We start from the raw sequence: 19,536 nt of genomic DNA on the forward strand, positions 1-19,536 counted from the left end.
GAACTTAGTGAATCGTATAATTTCGTTGTGTTTGGCCGATGAATTGCTTATGTAATCTCTATTGCACGCATATGTGACTTATGAGAATACATGGCATAGGCAATTGAACTTGTTTACCTGGTTTTGGCTTAGGTGCTCAATTATTTTCAATATTGTGATTTTTGAGACGAACTTGATTGAAAATGATCATTGAAGGCCAATTGCTTATGAACCCTCTATGATTAGATTGATATGATTATGATATGATGTATGAATGGTTGTTAGGTGATGAATATGATGTTTGTGATCATATGTTGTAATTGTTCTTTTATTTGGAATGTAAGGAACTATGTGGAGATATGAACTATATGATATAGTTGGATGATGATTATAGCCGTTGACTTATAGCCGTTGATTATAGCCGTTGAATCGTGGTGAACATATGCATTGTGGATTGAGACATATGTTCATGCATCATATGTCGTGTCGGATGTTATATCCATATTGTCGTTGACCGGATACTTGTATCTATATTGCCGTTGATTATAGCCGTTGATAATGATGTTTTTGTTGCATCATAAGGTGACGACCTTGGAGGAGTTTGGTACCACATGCATCTAGAGAAGAGTCTAGAGCATCATATGCATTTGAATAATTGATGAGTTGTGTCATAATTGAATATATGACTTGGTGAATTTGTGTATTGGTGAAATTTGGTGAATGTTGTGATTGTGTGGATGGATGTATATGTACATTGGTGAATTTTGTGGATGATTGTGAATGATTGTAATATGCTCTAATTGCATGTCGTAATTGTTTGTGCTTATACACTTGGTGAATCAATTGATGTTGGTTATTTTAATAATAATGATGAGGTGATATTTGTATATGTATGTATACATATATGATGTAGTGATGTTCTTTGATAATGATGATGGCTTGCTTATAACTTCGATATGATGAATTGTACTTGTTGAGATAAGCATGCTAGATGAGTAATGAAGTGAGTAATGTTTTCATTGATTGATGTTGATAAATGATGAGCTTTTGTTGATGACTTGATTAGAGGTTGTATATGCATGCTATGTTATAATGTGATAGCTTGAAAAGTAAGTGACGGGGGATAGTAATAATCATGTGATGCTAGTGTTCTAGGAGGGAGGGTTATGTATATGTGATACGTGTATGGTACACTTGTTGATATGAACTTGGAATGATAATATGCATGTGTTGTGATTACTTATGAATATATGTATGGATTGTTATTCTTGAATATATTCTTTCATTTCCAATGTTCATGATAAATGTTTTTCGTGGATTATGATGATGTAATGCTAACCCTCAGTGGTCTGTGGTGGACCGCCTACCTTTCTGTATGGACGGGTAGACGGCGTGCAGGATGCTTAGTTGTTTGCTTGTTGATGCCGAGGAGTGGAGTTCCTCTTTTTCATGCAAGTGTCTAGATTATGGCTCTGATCTAGGATAGTTCTTGCATGTTGGTTTTTATTTTTGGACCATGTATTTTGGAGTTGAGATGTTATTTGTTATTTGAGATTTGGAGAATACAATTGTATTTTGTTGAGATGTGGAGATGTTTTGTGAGTTATATGTCTGTTCCGCTGCTATGTTGTGTAACATGATCTTTATGCATGTATGTATTGTGGTTTATTCGGAGACGTAGCATCTATTTCTAGAATATTTATGATGTATTCGCGCGTTTTACCGCTTAATAGAAATAGGGTGTTACACAACGAATCTATAACCTTCATTCTCGTCGGCGATGGCGAATACGGCGTTGTAATGATTAGCAGATCTTGGAGGAACTGTTGAGGAGCTAAGTTGTAAATAATTTTTGTTTTGAAATGGAAGATATTAATGTTGTTTTTAAGTACCCCCCTCCCCCCCCCCTCCAAAAAAAAGTGTCCCTTTAGAAAATTAACACCAAATTAGCTATGTGCATTTTGAACATTTTCTTTCTATTATACCCTCATTTTAATCCATCAATAAATTCCTATTTTTCTTCACAAACTTTCTCTTTCCAATAAATTTAATATGTTATCTTTCAAAAAACATAATCGACCATGTAATAATAATAAAAAAAATTGATTGAATATACATGAATTTTCCTTCAAAATAAAAAAAGTAGGAAAATACATGAATATATAGCCGAAAAATAAATAGAAAAAGGTATTTGACTGATGGGAGAGAGACAATGTATTGACTTTGATGACATGGGTTGTTGAAAAAATATCGCGTTCTGATTGGTTGAGAGCAAGGACGGATTTAAATCCGTTAAAAAGCGACGACATGGTAGAAGCTCCCAATAAGTATTGGGTCGGTGTTGTTTCTCTAGAAAGATTATAAATATAACTTTATCATCGATCAAAAAATAAATTTTAAAAATATTAATTTTGATATTTTTTTTGGTAGTGCAACAATTATTTTTTTGATAACAAATAATTTTGCATCTTAAAAAAGTAGAAAAAATTAATTTAAATAAAAATATATATTTTTAATAATATTATTATTTATTATTTAGAAAAAGAAACCCTCTTTTCACCTCGGGACTCAAATAAGTATTGGGTCGGCGTTGCTTCTCCAGAAAGATTAAAATTACTAACTTTATTATCGATTGAAGAGGAAATTTTATAGAAAAGTTTAATTAAAAAAGTAGAAAAGTTTAATTAATTTAATTAAAAATATATATATTTTTTATAATATTACTATTTATTAATTTTAAAAAAAAAAAACCTCTTTTTGTCTCGGGACTCAAATATGTATTGGGTCGGCACTGCTTCTCTAGAAAGATGAAAAATATTAACTTTATTATCAATCGAAAAATAAATTTTACAAACATTGACTTCGATTATTTAACAAATAATTTTGTATCTTAAAAAAGTAGAAAAAATAATTTAAATAAATATATATTTTATATAATATTAATATTTATTAGTTAGAAAAAACCTCTTTTCACCTCGGGACTTAAATAAATATCGGGTTGGTGCTTATTCTCTAGAAAGATTAAAAATATTAACTTTATTATCGATTGAAAAAGAAATTTTATAGAAAACTGACTTCAATAATTTAACAAATAATTTTGCATCTTATATAAGTATAAAAATTTAATTTAAATAAAAATTTATATTTTTTATAATATTACTTTTTATTAATTAAAAAAAATCTCTTTTCATCTCGGGACTCAAATAAGTATTGGGTCGGTGCCGATCCTCTATATATACTTGTCTAGTCTTCTCCAATGTTACCATCTACATTTCTAACTCCAAATTTGTTATATCTCTTCTTCACTCTCCCATTCATTTTTATATCAACCTCATCATTCTCCAATTTTTTTCCCTAGATCTGTATCTCTCTCTCTTTTTTTTTTTTGTTTGGTATATGTTATTGTTAGATCCCATATGTTAAGAGAGATTGCTATTTGATTTTGACAAAATGGACATATTTTAAATTTTTAAACCACACATATCATGGCCTATAGATTCTGAATCTCATATACTTGAGTTTTCTTCCATCTATAGATGTTCTCAAAATAAAAAGGGGATTTATATATTGTCCTTTTTGGAAGTTTTTAACAAAAATAAAAAATAAAAACAAGGGTTTTTCTTTAGTTTTGTTTTGTTTTTCGAGGAAAGGGTTTCACCTGGGTAGATTCTCTCCTTTGTTCCCTCTTTTTAGTTTATCTTTAGACAAATTTCAAGAGAAATTGTCCTCTTTTCTCTGTGTATATTGTAGCTTTATTTTTGTTCTTCTCTCTCATCATGACATAACACTTTTTTTGGATGAGATTGGCAGCAAGGAACCATAGTTGCATGGACAGATAGTCAGTCGTTATTTGCAGATGTAGCATCATCAAGATTCACATGAAAATGCAAATGGTTTGTTTAGATTTTGATCTGATCGATGCAAATCTAAGTTCTTCATAGGTCTTTTGAACTGAGAATCTTGATGATGCTGCATCAGCCATAAACGACTTTTAAATTGTTTGGATTAGATTATAACTAACCTTAATCAGATTCAGATATTATATACTGTCATAGATCTGCCCAATGTTTAAACAGCACTTCACCCTTTCCACTTTGCTTTTTGTGTTGATGTCAGGTGGGTTTTTATTTTTTATTTTTTTATGCTAATATTTTTATTATATTTTTATGCTCTTTTATTTCTGAATTTGTAATTTTCTAGTGCCATTTTTTTTAATTAATGGAATCATGTCCTTGTGTTGCTTCTTTTTCTTTCTACCTTTTTTTTGGTAATGTTATTATTATTATTATTTTTGTTTTTATTATTTCAATATTAATTACTGTGTATTAATTAGGTTTTCAATTCTAGGTTATAAAGAAATCAAGAAACAGGCTTTCATGGAGGCAAAGGAGGAGCGGCTATTAGGTCATTTATTTTTTGTTATTGCTGACTTCATAGTCTTTCTTTTTGCTGACTTCATAGATCTATTTATGTATATTTATTTTCAACAGAAAATTTAAATGGTGTCCATTTCTGAAAAAAGATGCTGAAAATGTATATGACTTTATCTTCTTTTTTTTTTGGTACAAAGACTTTATCTAAATCTGGGAAAATTATGTACCGTACAGAAGGAGAAGAAACTAAAATTAGTATTCTATATTTATTATGATACTCATCGAGTCTAAATTCACTACTGAATAGTTTGGATATGCTGCTATTATTATGGTAAACTTTTACTTTTCATGAGTATTCTGCTTTCCATGAATTTTTTTTGTATTGCTAAAGCTAACTTTTTTAAATTTTACCTCATGTACAACAGATCTGTAAAGAACATCATTGAAGTCTGCAATTTTGTGGTAAGTGTATGTTTCATTTAAGCTATAAGGTATATGGTGGATCAATGTATAAGAGTGGTTTAAACTTTAACTACAACCAATAACCCTCGTTGTAAGTATATTCTCATCCTAACGAGTTAGACAACAACCTAATTCATGCCGATTCGACAAAAAATCAATAAAAATAGATATTCAAAACTCAAATTAAATTTTCTCTTATTTTTGCTGAATTAACACCGATTAAGTTTTTTTGAGGGGATGGTGGAATCCTCCCTTTTTAATTGATGGAGTATCTCTGCGTAGTCCGTTTTCTTATTATATATAATTTGTCTAGGGATGGCAATTGGACCCAGACCCAATGGATACCCGCAAAAAATACCCACGATGGGTAGGGTAAAACCCCGCTTTCATGGGTATGGGCACGGGTCCGGGTAATACCCACAAATTTTAATGGGTATGGGCACGGGTAAGGGTACTATACTGCCCAGGCCCACAGCCCCGCATATACGTATTTATATAATATCATAAATAATTTATTTATTTTTTGTGTATAATTAATTTATTTATCTAGCTATTTAAGCCTATACCTAAACTTAAACAAAAAAAACTACTTAATATAATAACAACTCCATCATGCCGGTGTACAATTTTTTAGAGATATTTTGGATGTTTTTTATTTCACTAAATACTACAATTCGAACTATTTTTTGAGTAAATTTTAAAAAATTTAGACCGTAGTTTTATTTCAATTATGATGTTTTTATTGTCTGTTCATAGTTAAAGTGCGGGTAATGGGTGCGGGTATGGGCCCTTAGGTACCCATAGGGTATGGGGAAGGGCACTAAAGTTGTTGCCCACGAGGGTACGGGCACGGGTACGGGTATTTTTTACAAATGCGGGTATGGGGATGGGCACTATAGTACCCTACCCATAGGGTACCCATTGCCATCCCTAAATTTGTCATTTGAAAAACTTACCGATTAAGTAATTGTTATGGCGTTAATGGCAAAAAGAACCCTAATTTCTACTTAATGACATTTTTTTAATTTGTTATCGAAGTTTTGAATGATTTTCAAAACGAGAACAGGTTGTTTGATTGTTGTCACCTTATGATTCTTATAATTTTTATTAGCCAAATAGTTTTAGTTTAGTGTGGGATTTTGGGTTTATCTTCCCTAGAGACACAAACTTATACTACCGTTGTTTCTAACTAGAAAATTTTATTTTGTTGACCAAATCACGAAAGAAAGTTGATAATAAGATATATGGTGGATCAATGTATCATAATGGTTTAAACTTTAACTACAACCAATAACCTGTTTTGTACGTGCGTATACTCATTCTCACGAGTGAGACAACAACTTAATTGATGGTGATTCGATAAAAACAAAATAGATATTAAAAAACTCAACTTAAGTTTTCTCTTATTTTTTTGTTGAATTGACACCGATTTTCTTTTACAGTGGGTGGGGGAATCCTCCACTTATTTACCAAGATAGTTGTTTGTTGGTTTCGTGATTTTTGTTTTGGCCATGACTTGTTGATGTTGCTTGTTCTAGTCTATCTTTTTATTTTTTATTTTTATTGAACTGGTTTTTGTTTTTATCTTGCCCTTTTTCTTTTAATTCCTATAACTTTAAAATTGATCCGTTAATTTGTCATTTAAGAAATTACCGATTAAGTAATTGTTTCGGTGTTATATACATAAAGAACCCTAAACTTCTACTTAATGACGAATATATCAATTGTTGTCAAACTTTTGAACGATTTTCAAAACGAAAACATGGTGTTTGATTATTGTCGCCTTATATTCTTATAATTCTAATCCAAATAGTTTTAGTTTCATGCGGGATTTTGGGTTTATATATCTTCCCACAAGACACAAACTTATACTACCTCCGTTTCAAAATATAAAATTTAGTTGATCAAATCACGGAAATTTAGAAGACAATGCCTTAATATAGACGTATTAAGATAAAACGTATATTTCCATTTAACTATATATACACATTACAGGACATATACAACACTTGATTATTTTTTACAGTTGATATTGTTCCTATTGGTTTGCATCTCCAAAGCATATACTAGCAGATTATTGAAAACTGAAGCTAGCTTGGGAACTTGGATATATCAAAACAACGCTTACATATGTAATGGACATTATTTTAAGTTTCCATGATGATCAAGGGTTTGGCTTTACTACTAAAATCACCTGTGATTGGTGGACCAATCTTTTTCAAGTTGGAACCTTATAGGTACACTCTATCTCCATGGCAGAGATATTTTAGCCCTTTCTATTTAGTTCTAGTTAGTAAATATAGTTACAGTTTACCATTGAAATATGAGAAATGTTAACTAGTGTTCTCGAGATACTATTTAAGGACTTTAAATAATAAGTTTTTATGAAAGTTTATGCAATTAGTGGATTGAAAATTAAAATATTGACTTTCTTCAAAGAATAATTTTTATAAATTTATAATGTTTAAAAAGTGTCTCAGAGACACTAGTTAGCAAGATTCAGTATATATTGTTGGTAAGTTATCTGCAACTAATTAAAATTGGCACGTATATCTTACTAACTATGTCAAACATAGTTGAGTAAACATAGCTGATTTTAATTAATTGTAACTAACATACCCATAATTTTCCAAAGACAATTTAGAATTTATTAACTAATAATTTTAAATTATTGAAACCCAATGTTTAAATATAGATGGTTTGCTCTACCAAAAAAAGAAAATAGATGGTTTAAATTGAGGTCCACAACTGCAGTTGCAGTTTTAACATTGTAGATTTTGAAGTATCCACAATTATAATTTCGACATTATCGACCATATTTTCCTATAATTTAATAGATTCCAACATAACTACACCAACAATTAAAAATCACTAACAGTTTTTTTTGAACAAGAGAACATGGAATGCTAAATGCCTCAACCCAAACAAACTATTGGGTTAAGCCACCAAGTATGATAATCGAAAGCAAAAGTAACATTGTTTGATTGCAACCACATACAAAAGAAAATATTGATTTTATCCACCATTTACGTCAATGATTCATCTTTAGTCTTAAAGATTGTACTATTTGTTTCTTACCCAATCATCCAAACCAAATTAAAGATAGAAAGGATCGAAAAGTTTTAGAATAGCCACCCATCTGACCAACTTGCAGGAAATGGTCCGATAACAAAAGCGGTTCAAACCAACTTGGGTTGGCCGGATGGTGTAAGCTTGAAACTTTGGAATATTTTCCTCCTCAAAGTCTCACGTTCAATTCTCTTCAGTGTCAATTTAGATAAGCTAATTTATCTTCTTCAACAATTATTCAACCGCAACTATACCAATCCAATGCCGGAAACAAAATCATGAGCAAATCTTTTGTTTAAAAAAAAAAAAAAGTAAACACTTATATTTTGTTCATGATTCATGATAGTGATAATTCATATGTTGAAGATTGATGATTCAATCACTTGGAAATCTGTGTGCCCCCATCACTGTCCTAGTTGGTTCTCTCATTTGAGATGGTTGATTTGTGTACAATCTCTGCTCAAAATTAAATTCTTTTTCCCTCCCCACGGCCCCCCACCATCCGACCCAAAAAGAAACTTTGCCCTATTTTTTCGTACCTTGCAAACAAGACTCATCATATATTTACATTGCATGCAACTATGCCCACTGATATTCTTTTTCTCTCACATCATCGGTGTGAAACCACATTATTTTGTTTTGTGGACTTTAATTTCAAGACAATTAGTAAGGATTGAGAGTACTTATTACTTGCATTTAGACCTAAATTATAGTGCCTCTCCATAAGAGATATATGAGTAAAAAAGTAGATATATTTGGTCCATCATATAAACCAAATTCATCAACTTTTGTTGACATGTCTTTTATAAAAAAGAGAGTATTAAATATTAAGTTACTCATTTGTAATATTTATTTGTCTCATATTATTTGCCTTTTTTTTTTTTTACTAATGAAGTACAAATTACATTTTTTTCTCACTAAAAATAGTCTTATTTATTATTTATTGTCTCTTAAATCACCTAACTATTCATACTTATCTATTTAAGCTATTCTATTCCTTCAAAAATATGTTGTTATTATCTCGTGGAAAACCCTAAGTAGTAATTAAGTACAGATGACATAATAACTAAACTTTTTCTGCAACCTGCAGGTCTTCTTTCTAATTTATGTGAGACTTCAATCCTAGCTTGATCAATAGAAAAATAGGGTAAATTTGCTACGGTGATTTCAGATGAGTCTACTTTCCTTTGTGTGTTTTGTGAATAAGTTGGAATTTTAGGTACATCTGTGTGTGATTTTTCTTTCCATGTATTATATGTTGTCTTTATATGCTTAGATAGTAGTCTTGCTGATGTGATGTTGATCCCAAGGGCTTTATGCATGTTGCATTCTTTGTTTTAATTTCTGATATCCACATAGGGTGCTGGGAGTATGAACTGTATGACTCTGATTTGGCATGTTGTTTTGTTGATATATTTCACAATTCTCAAATATAAGCAAAAATTTGTCAATTATTTTTATGTATTTTATCTGAAATTAGTACCAAATGCATCATCTTTGTCGACCAATTTTTGCTTATATTTAAGACGCAACAGAATATCTTGGTAAGTGTCAAATTTTTAGAAGATAGTAGAGCACGTGAAGAAGGTTAATAATATATATTAATTCATCTTTGCAGTTAAAAAAAGACGGTTAGCACATAGCGAATTAGTGGTAGTACCGATCCGTAGAGGTGTTCGATCAAACTAAACGCTTATTTTGATCTTGGTTTATTTGAAGGAAAGGTAAAAATAAAAGTTTAGATTTTTTTTTCAGATTGATGGTGTAATCCACTTGGTGAAGATGTGAATAATATGCAAGTGTAGCTCATTTTTTGTGAATTTTTTAGCTGTATTTGTTGGAGTTGGGTATTACCTGATAGTGTTTTTGTATTTGTCTTGTTTGCAGCTTTTAACAGTTGCTGCTTTAGCTTGCTGTTAATAAAATTCTCTTATCAAAAAATCAAATTGGTTTTCTGTGCTAACAATTATCTTGACAACTTTTTTATTAGTATTTTTTTTTTTTGCAAGCAAATTTTTTTATTAAAGGAAGTAAAAGAAAAAAAATTCAGACTCAACAACATAGCAGCAAAAATTAGCCACCTTCTATGATTAAAGGTTGTATAGCTTCAGAGCATTTCTATTTCACCAAGATTGCAACAATACCTAAAATTGGAGGACAAAAAAACCTGATAAACTTTGAAATAGAGGGGGAAAAATGTACTCCAAAGCACCTACTACAAAGGGCAAACGTGTATTCATGGCGCTGACATGTTTTTATTTATGAGTAGAATTCTCTACATAACTACATTAAATGTGATTAATTACTAATTTCAAAGACCTTTCATGTGTTTTTACATAGAACCCTTTCATGTATCCATTTTTCACATGCTTGTTTTCACATACTCATTTCTTCATTTTTCACATGCTTGTTTTTCACATACTCGTTTACATAGATATACTCGTTTTTTTACATAGGAATGTTGATACTCGGTCCAGGTTGCACTTAATTACTATTTTTTTTTTTTTTTGAAGGAAGGTTGCACTTAATTACTACAGTATGTGATTTCTATGATTGTTCATTCATACTATTAAAATAGTCTTAAAAAATGAGGCAATTTTTTTTTCTTCATATATCTGCATTGTCCTAATTAATTAAAATGCAAAAAAAAAAATGTTTTCAATCTATGTGATATTTGGGCTTATAAAATAAATCTTCAGTGACAAATTTAAAATGTTAAAATTTCTGTTTCCAATTTTTCAGCCACATGTTTGTCCGCACATACATCTAGATAACTTGTACTTTATAAGTCAAAATAGACATAATCACATGTCACTACGTACTTTACTACATTGCTTCCATCATCCAATGTCTGGCTATATATTGCATTTAACAAGTAGAGGAACCACAATTGGAATCTCTTCAGTACTGTCTACAATCTAAACTAAAAGGATCCATTTATTTCAAGTAAAATGCTCAATGCTCTCATTTTGTTTTGTTTTGTTTTGTTAGCATCAAAGAAGTAAAAAGAAAGATAAGAAATAATTTTATCCAAAGTTAAACTTAAATATTCAATCAATAAGATCATTTTGATGTTTGCCAAATTTACCGTTAATCTAAATATACATCAAGTCAAAAAGCAACAAGGCTGGAAAACCAGAAACACCCCCAGAAATACATCATAGATCAGTACTTCTTATGCATAATATTTTTGTTTGGCTGTGTTCTGAAAATTTCATGGATGGTACATATTGTTATGGGTGAAGGCTAACATGAGGGAGCCAATAGGTCCCTCATCTAGTGAGGGAGCAAAGATGCTTTTTTTTAACCTTAGGATTAAATAAAGGGATTGGATCTTCTCCACATCAGCAAGAGAACACCTACATCTCTCCACACTCAATCAAACATATCAACCCTCTTGTCTCTAAGTACAATTTCTCTCTCCTCTCTATCCTCACCTTTCCTCTCTTCTCCTTTCTTTTGTTGACAGAAAGCTCTATTCTCTGCACAACCCAACCCAGTGGCTTTCCTCCATCCCCTTCCATTCGCCGCCGCAGTCCAAGAAGCCTCCACCATTCCGAAAACCCGCACACTGTCAATTTTTCTTTCAATTCTTATCTTGCGGTTTTCAAATTGCAAATCTCTCTAGTTTTCTGGTATAATTATTATTAGTATTATTAATTTATAAATCACAGATTAGTGGAGCGGAGAAGGGCTACGTGACAAGCATTTTGTGTAAAGATGAGATTGTTCGTAATCAATTAGTGGAGCGGTACTGTACTACTAGGTAATCAGAATCTCCAATTAGTGGGCAACGTACAATACCTTTGAAATAAATGCCATTGTAATTAGGTGGTATGGTATCATCAAAATATGGGCTGAAATGCCAAGCCAGTTGTTGATTGATAAACAGTGAAAAAACCTTAAAAAAATTATCTGTGAATGGCTTGTGGATTCGCAAAATAAGTATGTGTTTTTTAATGCCTTTCAATTCCGATCAAAAATCCGTAAAAATCGTTGAATTTAATAGTGTAATAAGGGAGATCCTACCGGGTCAAAACGCGGGTCGAAAAACCCGTTTATAGTACACGGGCGAAGAAGATGAGTTCAAAAAATTTAAAAAATGAAAAATTATGTTAACAGGTTTCGAACCTGCGACCATTCCCATGAGCACAATAAACATTACCAACTGCACTACCCGTTCACTTATTCATGGATGGGATTTTTAATATATTTTATTATTGTTAACAGTTTTGAATTAACATTAAATAATCATTGATTTAATTCATTTTATTTTGAGTTTTTATATAGAGCAAGTCTAAATAAAAAATTTATATGACCATACATACATGAATGATAAAATTTAAAAGAGATATGATATTTAACTTTATCATCATTTTTGTACGTGTGCCCGAATATTGTTATTTGGAGTCGTGTCCAACTAAGTATTTCTATTTTATATAATTAATTCAACCGTAAAATAAGATCTAAGAGGATTGAGAACAAAGTAGAACCTTAAATTTCAACGATAGGAATTTTCAATATAAGGAACATGCTTCGGTTGCAGAGTTAGACAAGTTTCAGTCTCCGGGGAGCCGTCCTTCCTAGTTGACTAGGCTTCTGAAGGGATAGTTTGTCCGATAGACACGTGTCCGAGAATCCGATCTGATAAATTCCAGTTTCTGCTTCCTTATAACTCTGTGAGGGTTACATCCAACGGTGGGATCGACGAAACATGTTTCGGTTCCAGAGTTCGGCACGTTTCAGTCACCGGGAGCCGTCCTTCCTAGTTGACTAGGCTTCTCAAGGGATAGTTTGTCCAGTAGACACGTGTCCGGGAATCCGATCTGAGAAATTCCAGTTTCAGCTTCCTTCTAACTCCGTGAGGGTCACATCCAACGGTAGGATCGACTAAACATGCTTCGGTTCCAATGTTAGACACGTTTCAGTCACCGGGGTGGTATCCTTCCTAGTTTTCTAGGCTTCTGAAGGGATAGTTTGTTCGGTAGACGCATGTTCGGGAATCCGATATGAGAAATTTCAGTTTCTACTTCCTTCTAACTCTGTGAGGGTCACATCCACGGTGGGATCGACAAAACATGCTTCGGTTCCAATGTTAGACATGTTTCAGTCACCGGGGTGGTGTCCTTCCTAGTTGACTAGGCTTCTGAAGGGATAGTTTGATCGGTAGGCGACTGTCCGGGAATCCGATCTGAGAAATTCCAGTTTCTGCTCCCTTCTAACTCTGTGAGGGTCACATCCAACGGTGGGATCGACGAAACATGATTCGGTTCCAATGTTAGGCACGTTTCAGTCACCGGGGAACCGTCCTTCCAAGTTGATTAGGCTTCTAAAGGGATAGTTTGTCTGGAAGACACGTGTCCGGGAATCCGATCTGAGAAATTCCAGTTTCTGCTTCCTTATAACTCCGTGAGGGTCACATCCAACGGCGGGGTCGACGAAACATGTTTCGGTTCCAGAGTTAGGCACGTTTCAGTCACCGGGGAGCCGTCCTTCCTAGTTGACTAGGCCTCTGAAGGGATAGATTGTCCGGTAGACACGTGTCCGGGAATCCGACCTGAGAAATTCCAGTTTCTGCTTCCTTCTAACTCCGTGAGGGTCACATCCAACGGTGGGATTGACTAAACATGCTTCGGTTCCAATGTTAGACACGTTTCAGTCACCGGGGTGGTATCCTTCCTAGTTTTCTAGGCTTCTGAGGTGATAGTTTGTTCGGTGGAAGCGTGTTCGGGAATCCGATCTGAGAAATTCCAGTTTCTGCTTTCTTCTAACTCTGTGAGGGTCACATCCAACGGTAGGATCGACTAAACATGCTTCGGTTTCAATGTAAGACACGTTTCAGTCACCGGGGAGTTGTCCTTCCTAGTTAACTAGGCTTCTGAAGGGATAGTTTGTCTGGTAGACACGTCTCCGGGATTCCGATCTGAGAAATTCCGGTTTCTGCTTCCTTCTAACTATGTGAGGGCCATATCCAATGGTGGGATCGACCAAACATGATTTGGTTCCAATGTTAGACATGTTTCAGTCACCGGGGAGTCGTCCTTCCTAGTTGACTAGGCTTCTGAAGGGATAGTTTGTCCGGTAGACACGTCTCCGGGATTCCGATCTGAGAAATTCCAGTTTCTGCTTCCTTCTAACTATGTGAGGGCCATATCCAACGGTGGGATCGACCAAACATGATTCGGTTCCAATGTTAGACAGGTTTTAGTCACTGGGGAGTTGTCCTTCCTAGTTGACTAGGCGTATGAAGGGATAGTTTGTTCGGTAGACACGTTTTCGGGATTCCGATCTGAGAAATTCCAGTTTCTGCTTCCTTCAAACTCTGTGAGGGCCACATCCAACGGTGAGATCGACCAAACATGATTCGGTTCCAATGTTAGACACGTTTCAGTCACCGGGCAATTGTCCTTCCTAGTTTACTTGGCTTCTGAAGGGATAATTTGTCTGGTTGACTCGTGTCCGGGATTCCGAAGCATGTTTAGTCTCATAACTGAATATTAATTTTTATTTTAAATTGTATTAACAATAGATGTGTGTTTAAATAAATTTTATTTTTTGTCAAAAAAAAAATTATTTAAATTTTTGCCTAGGTTATTAAGAAGTCTTATACTATATATAAATTTATCCTACCATGAATTAAATGATGGATTTGTCAAAAAAAAATTATTAAATGATGCATTAATTGACTACTTAAAAAAGAATGAATTATTTTAATTGCCATTCAATACAGTTAATGAGTTTAAAATATTTTAAATTCGTAAGTGACAATGTTGAAATTGTGTTGCAGCTGGTAAGTTCCTTTCACTTGCTCTGTGACGTGGGTTCGAGCCTGACGTGGGTTCGAGCCTCGCGTGCGATGTTTAATTTCTTTTTTTAATTTCTTTTTTCTTATACTCATCTTCTTTGCCCGTTGACTCTGAAACGGGTTTTTTGACCCGTGTTTTGACCCGGCCAGATCTCTCTTGGTACTCAATAAAATTCAACAATTTTTACGTAGTATTAATCGGAATTGTAAGGCAAGAAGAAATCACGTACTTATTTTTCAAATCCAATGGTATACAAGTTATGATTATGTTGATATTTGTACCGTGTATGTAGAATTTTATTTTTTTCAAGCAAGGTTGTATCAATTGTTTGGATAGATTTTTACAATTTAGTTGTTAATACATTCAGTGGTTAGTGCACACAGTTGTGTAGATTAGGTATATAAAAGAATTTGTTGCTTTAAGAGTACCTTGCCAATGGAGATATGTTAAAAACTAATTTTAAAAAAGGACTTAGTGCAAGAGGCAGGATGAACAATCTATGAAATAACGAGGAAGCGAAAGATGCAGCGTGTTGGCTTCTTGCCTTGGGCTATTTTTGCAGGCAGAACCAGAACTTGCACAACTTTAGTTTTTTATGGTAAAACAAAAAAAATGAGTTATGGGTAAAACTGAATCAATTTAGAAGTTGATTGCATCATGATTTTAATATATTTATATGCTTAAAACGGTGAGGATTTTCGGAATGGGAAATGGGAAGAAATGTAACGAGAGAAACAGAAGACAAGAGAGGTAAGTGATAGAGAGAAAAGAGAATTAGACTGATGGAAAATCAGAGTGTATGATATGTTTGGGTTGAGTGTGGGGAGGTGTAGGTGGTCTCTTGCTGAGGTGGAGTAGATCCAATCCAATATTATAATCCTAAGGTAGAAAAAAAGCATCTTTTGCTCCCTCACCAGATGAGGGACCTATTGGCTCCCTCATGTTAGACCTCGCCATTGTTATGATGAGATTCCTCACATCATGTCAAGTTGGCTTGATGAGTTACACATTGTTTTCTGTGAAACATATACTCCCTCCGTCCCGGAATATCTGACCTATTTTCTAAAAAAAAGTGTCCCAAAATAACTGAGTCATTTCAATTTTCAATACAACTTTCATCATTCCCAATACAATATAACTCTAATTAATACTACTTTCATCATTCCCAATACAATATATTCCACTTTCCCCTTTATTTATACATTTTTTTTAATCTGTGTGAAAAACCAAACTGACTCAGATAAAACGGGACGGAGGGAGTATCATATATGGAAAGGAAGAATTAACTAACATTGTTTCCCTTTCTTCCTTAAAAAAAAAAAAACATTGTTTAACTTTCTTTTTTTTTTCTTTTTCTTTTTTCTAATAAAAATCTAGGGTGATGGAATTGTGTTAGGTGACTTTCGAGTTCAAAGCTTATCATTTTACCACTAGACCAAACTTTTGGAGTTAACATGAAAATGGTTCCACTTTCGATCAACTTTATATCGCAATCCCCTGCATTGATATTTAGGAAAATCTTTCTCCATTCAAGCTTTCCTTATTAGAGGGAAATTGAATTATTAATTCAACATAACACTCATTTAAGAACTCATTTTATTTCTCTCTATCACATCATCTATTTGTTACATCTATCATATGAGTGTCGTTTTCTCCTTAACTTAAGGTGTATATACAAACATACCGGGGTGGAGCCAAGAATATTGTTGTGGTTCATTCCCACATTCCCACCCTCCAAGACCCAAAAGAAGGAGTGAGGAGAAATCAAGAGAGAGTAGAGTTGGCGAAACGGACTACCCGACCCGTTTAAGGCAGGCCTAACAAGCTTCGGGCTTTATCGGGACGGGCCAAAAGCCCGATTGAAATACGGGCTTGAAAAATACTACCCGAGTTAGAAACTCAATTAAAACCCAGTTAGAAACTTGGCTATAAATAAAAACTTTTGCACACACTTTTATTCAATCAAAAACTTGGCAATGCAAGTTGAACGCAAGCATCAAGAGGATTACAACATCTCTTTGTTTTTGGTGTCTGTGTGAAATTCTTTTCTTGTTTATGTTTTATGCTGCCTTAAGAAACTAAATACTTTATGATTAGGGTTATAAAATGAACCACTATTTACTTTTGGGGTAATATTAATGCAATTTCTTTATTGAATGATGATTTAAGCCTTATATAATTTTAAATTGTTCCAAACATAATGGTTGTAGACCCTACACAAACATAAGCCCTAAATGAATCTATTAGACCTTAGGCAGACATAAGACTTGAACTTATTTACGGTATCCCTAGGTTAAGGTATAAAAATGACATACCTTAATTATCTTAATTAAATTAGGATTTTGAGTATGATAGTTAGATTATGATTCATCCTTTGAGAATATGTTTTGTACCGTCCTTTGTCTAGGCGCAGTTACCATAAGAAATTTATAAATATATCACAGTTTCTTAATATAAACCATCATTTATCAAGCACTTAATTACAATTGATATTGAACTTTACCTTAATTTAACAAAGAAGATAAATGGAGTTCGGAGAATCCTAATCGCAGTCAAACATTTGAATCCAAACTTATATTTTATGCAATCAAACTAATACTTTCATTAAGCAAACAATTCAAACTCACAACCTTAAAACCCTCTACTGCTTTTTTAATTGATAAGTTTTGTAAATTGCCGAGTACTCTCATTTATTTGGTAGATCACTCAGCCTCAAGAGAAAATCTTTGATAGTACTCTCATTTTCAAAACCCCAAAAGAAAATAAAATTTTCTTTAATAGAACTGTTATATATTTTTCCGCCTCAATAAAACTGACTAGATCCATTAACTAATTATAAGGAGAGAGAAGGAGAGTAAAGTTAAGAGGGACAACATCTGAAGATTTAGATTAGATTGGAGAGTGAAATAATCTACCAAAAAATCTAGAAAGAGAAATTGAGGTTTTTCTCTGAATTCATATACCTTTTAGCTCTGAATTCAAAAAATCTAATATGTTGTCTGCTTCCTGCTTCTTGAGTTTGCCCTACAGCTCAGGAAGCAGGAAGCAGACAACCATATCCATAAAGGAAGCCTCCACATTTAGCTCTATGATGCAACTCTTGCTTCAAACTTGTTTTAAGACATGATGTAAGCTCAAAGCACACATGGAATTAATATTATCTTCATGGACAACATATTTTCAAAAAATTCTCCCTTCACCTATAGTAAAACCCAAGAAACTACCATCATTTACTATCGATTGCAACATAAAGTTAAGACCTTTAGCATCTAACAAAAATGGGGAAAGACTCTATATCGTAATCCTCCATGCAGAGAGTATTCTTCGGTAAAACTCCTATTAACTAACATTGAAGTACAAACCGAGCTAACACACTTTATAATCCATTTTCTCCATTTAGATGGAAAATTCAATCCCTTCATTGTTCGAACTTCGACTCTTATATATATTATGCAATGTTTTTACCAACTTAACTAAGGTTAAGGTTAGAGATATTTCTTTAGACTCCTTTGATTGCTTCAATATTTTGACTGCCATGATACACATGCCATGCCATATAGACAGATTGGGTCAGGGTGGTTCCTTTCTGAGTAATGATATTTTTTTGTTTGTTTGAGAAATGATCGTAATTAAGTGCAAGGCTTCTTGTCCCCTAGCAATGTACGTCATGGACAATTGGACATAGACATAACTTACATTTGGCAGACATGCAACAAAAGGACGATAGGGGCCCATACACATATACATGTACTAGATTTCTTACGTATTATTGATAAAAACACGCGTTAAATATGTTTTTAATCTTTATAATTATATCAACTTTTTGTTTTAATCTTTTAGAATTTTTGTTAGATTTAATCTTTAGTTCTTCAAAAGTTTTTCATCATTACTTTTGATTCATACTTTTAAGTTAACTCGTGTTTAATCTTTATATTTTTAATGAAATTTATTCAGAAATATAGAGAATATCATGACGATCTCTCCCAAAAAAATAGATTTTTTTTAACAAAACATGAATTAAATATTAATTTTTAAGCATAAAAAATATAAAATTCATATTAATTATCTTTTGTTAAAAAATTCTAATTTTTTTAGGAGAGATTGTCATACTAATCTACTCATTTTTAAAAAATTTAATAAAAAATATGAAGGCTAAACATGAGTTGACTAAAAAGCAGAGATCAAAATTGGTGATGAAAAATTTTTGAAGGACTAAAAGTCTAACAAAAAAATTAAGGAAACTAAAACGAAAAAGTTGGTATATATTTATGAGGACCTAAAATATATTTATCCCTAAAAACAAAATATTAAAATTTGTTATACCAAAATGAAATTGTAGTAACCCTGTTTTATTAATTTTTTTGAATAGAATGTTGTTTTATTGTTTGATAAAAAAGAAAATAGACAAAAAAATATTAAATTTCATTTTTATTAATTCTTTTATGAAATCATTGTGTTTGGAGTATTAAGATTTTCTCTATTTCTTAAAACATATCGATGATTCTTTCTGCGAGGGAGAGAGATAAGTATTCATGTTTGTCCAAGTTATATGTCCGTTAGCAATTTCACATAAATTAATAAATATAGTAATGTTGTGTAAAAAAAGTAATTGTGAATTATTTTACAAAAATGTATTCATTAATGGTATGAAAAATATAAATTAAAGAAATTGGAAAACAATAAAGTAAAAAATAGTAAAAGGTATACTAGAAAAATAAACATTAATGGTTCATTGTTATTGTAAAATGACATATAATTTGGGACAAACGGACTTTGTTAAAATGACATATAATTTGAGACTGAGTATAATTGAGGGACCCGTGAAACTCATTTTTTAAATAGTTATT

The 19,536-nt window shown here is 32.5% G+C and overlaps 1 long non-coding RNA gene across 6 annotated transcripts; it reads left to right on the forward strand.

The window, feature by feature from the left end:
* Positions 1-3,240: 3,240 nt before the first annotated feature.
* On the forward strand, positions 3,241-11,853 carry LOC146930353 (uncharacterized). 6 transcript variants are annotated; one of them, XR_015006356.1, is made up of 4 exons: positions 3,241-4,095; positions 4,327-4,683; positions 4,778-7,051; positions 8,974-11,853. It is a non-coding gene; the product is annotated as an uncharacterized LOC146930353 (long non-coding RNA). The 6 variants fall into 6 exon arrangements; XR_015006358.1 differs by having other exon boundaries at positions 3,247-4,095; positions 4,327-7,051; positions 8,974-9,030; positions 9,502-11,853; XR_015006357.1 differs by having other exon boundaries at positions 3,247-4,095; positions 4,327-4,383; positions 4,550-7,051.
* Positions 11,854-19,536: the final 7,683 nt, after the last annotated feature.

This window comes from Medicago sativa, chromosome 4, assembly GCF_051527215.1.
Source record: "Medicago sativa cultivar Bolivia chromosome 4, Bolivia_mono, whole genome shotgun sequence".
In the NCBI taxonomy this organism is placed as follows: Eukaryota; Viridiplantae; Streptophyta; class Magnoliopsida; order Fabales; family Fabaceae; genus Medicago; species Medicago sativa.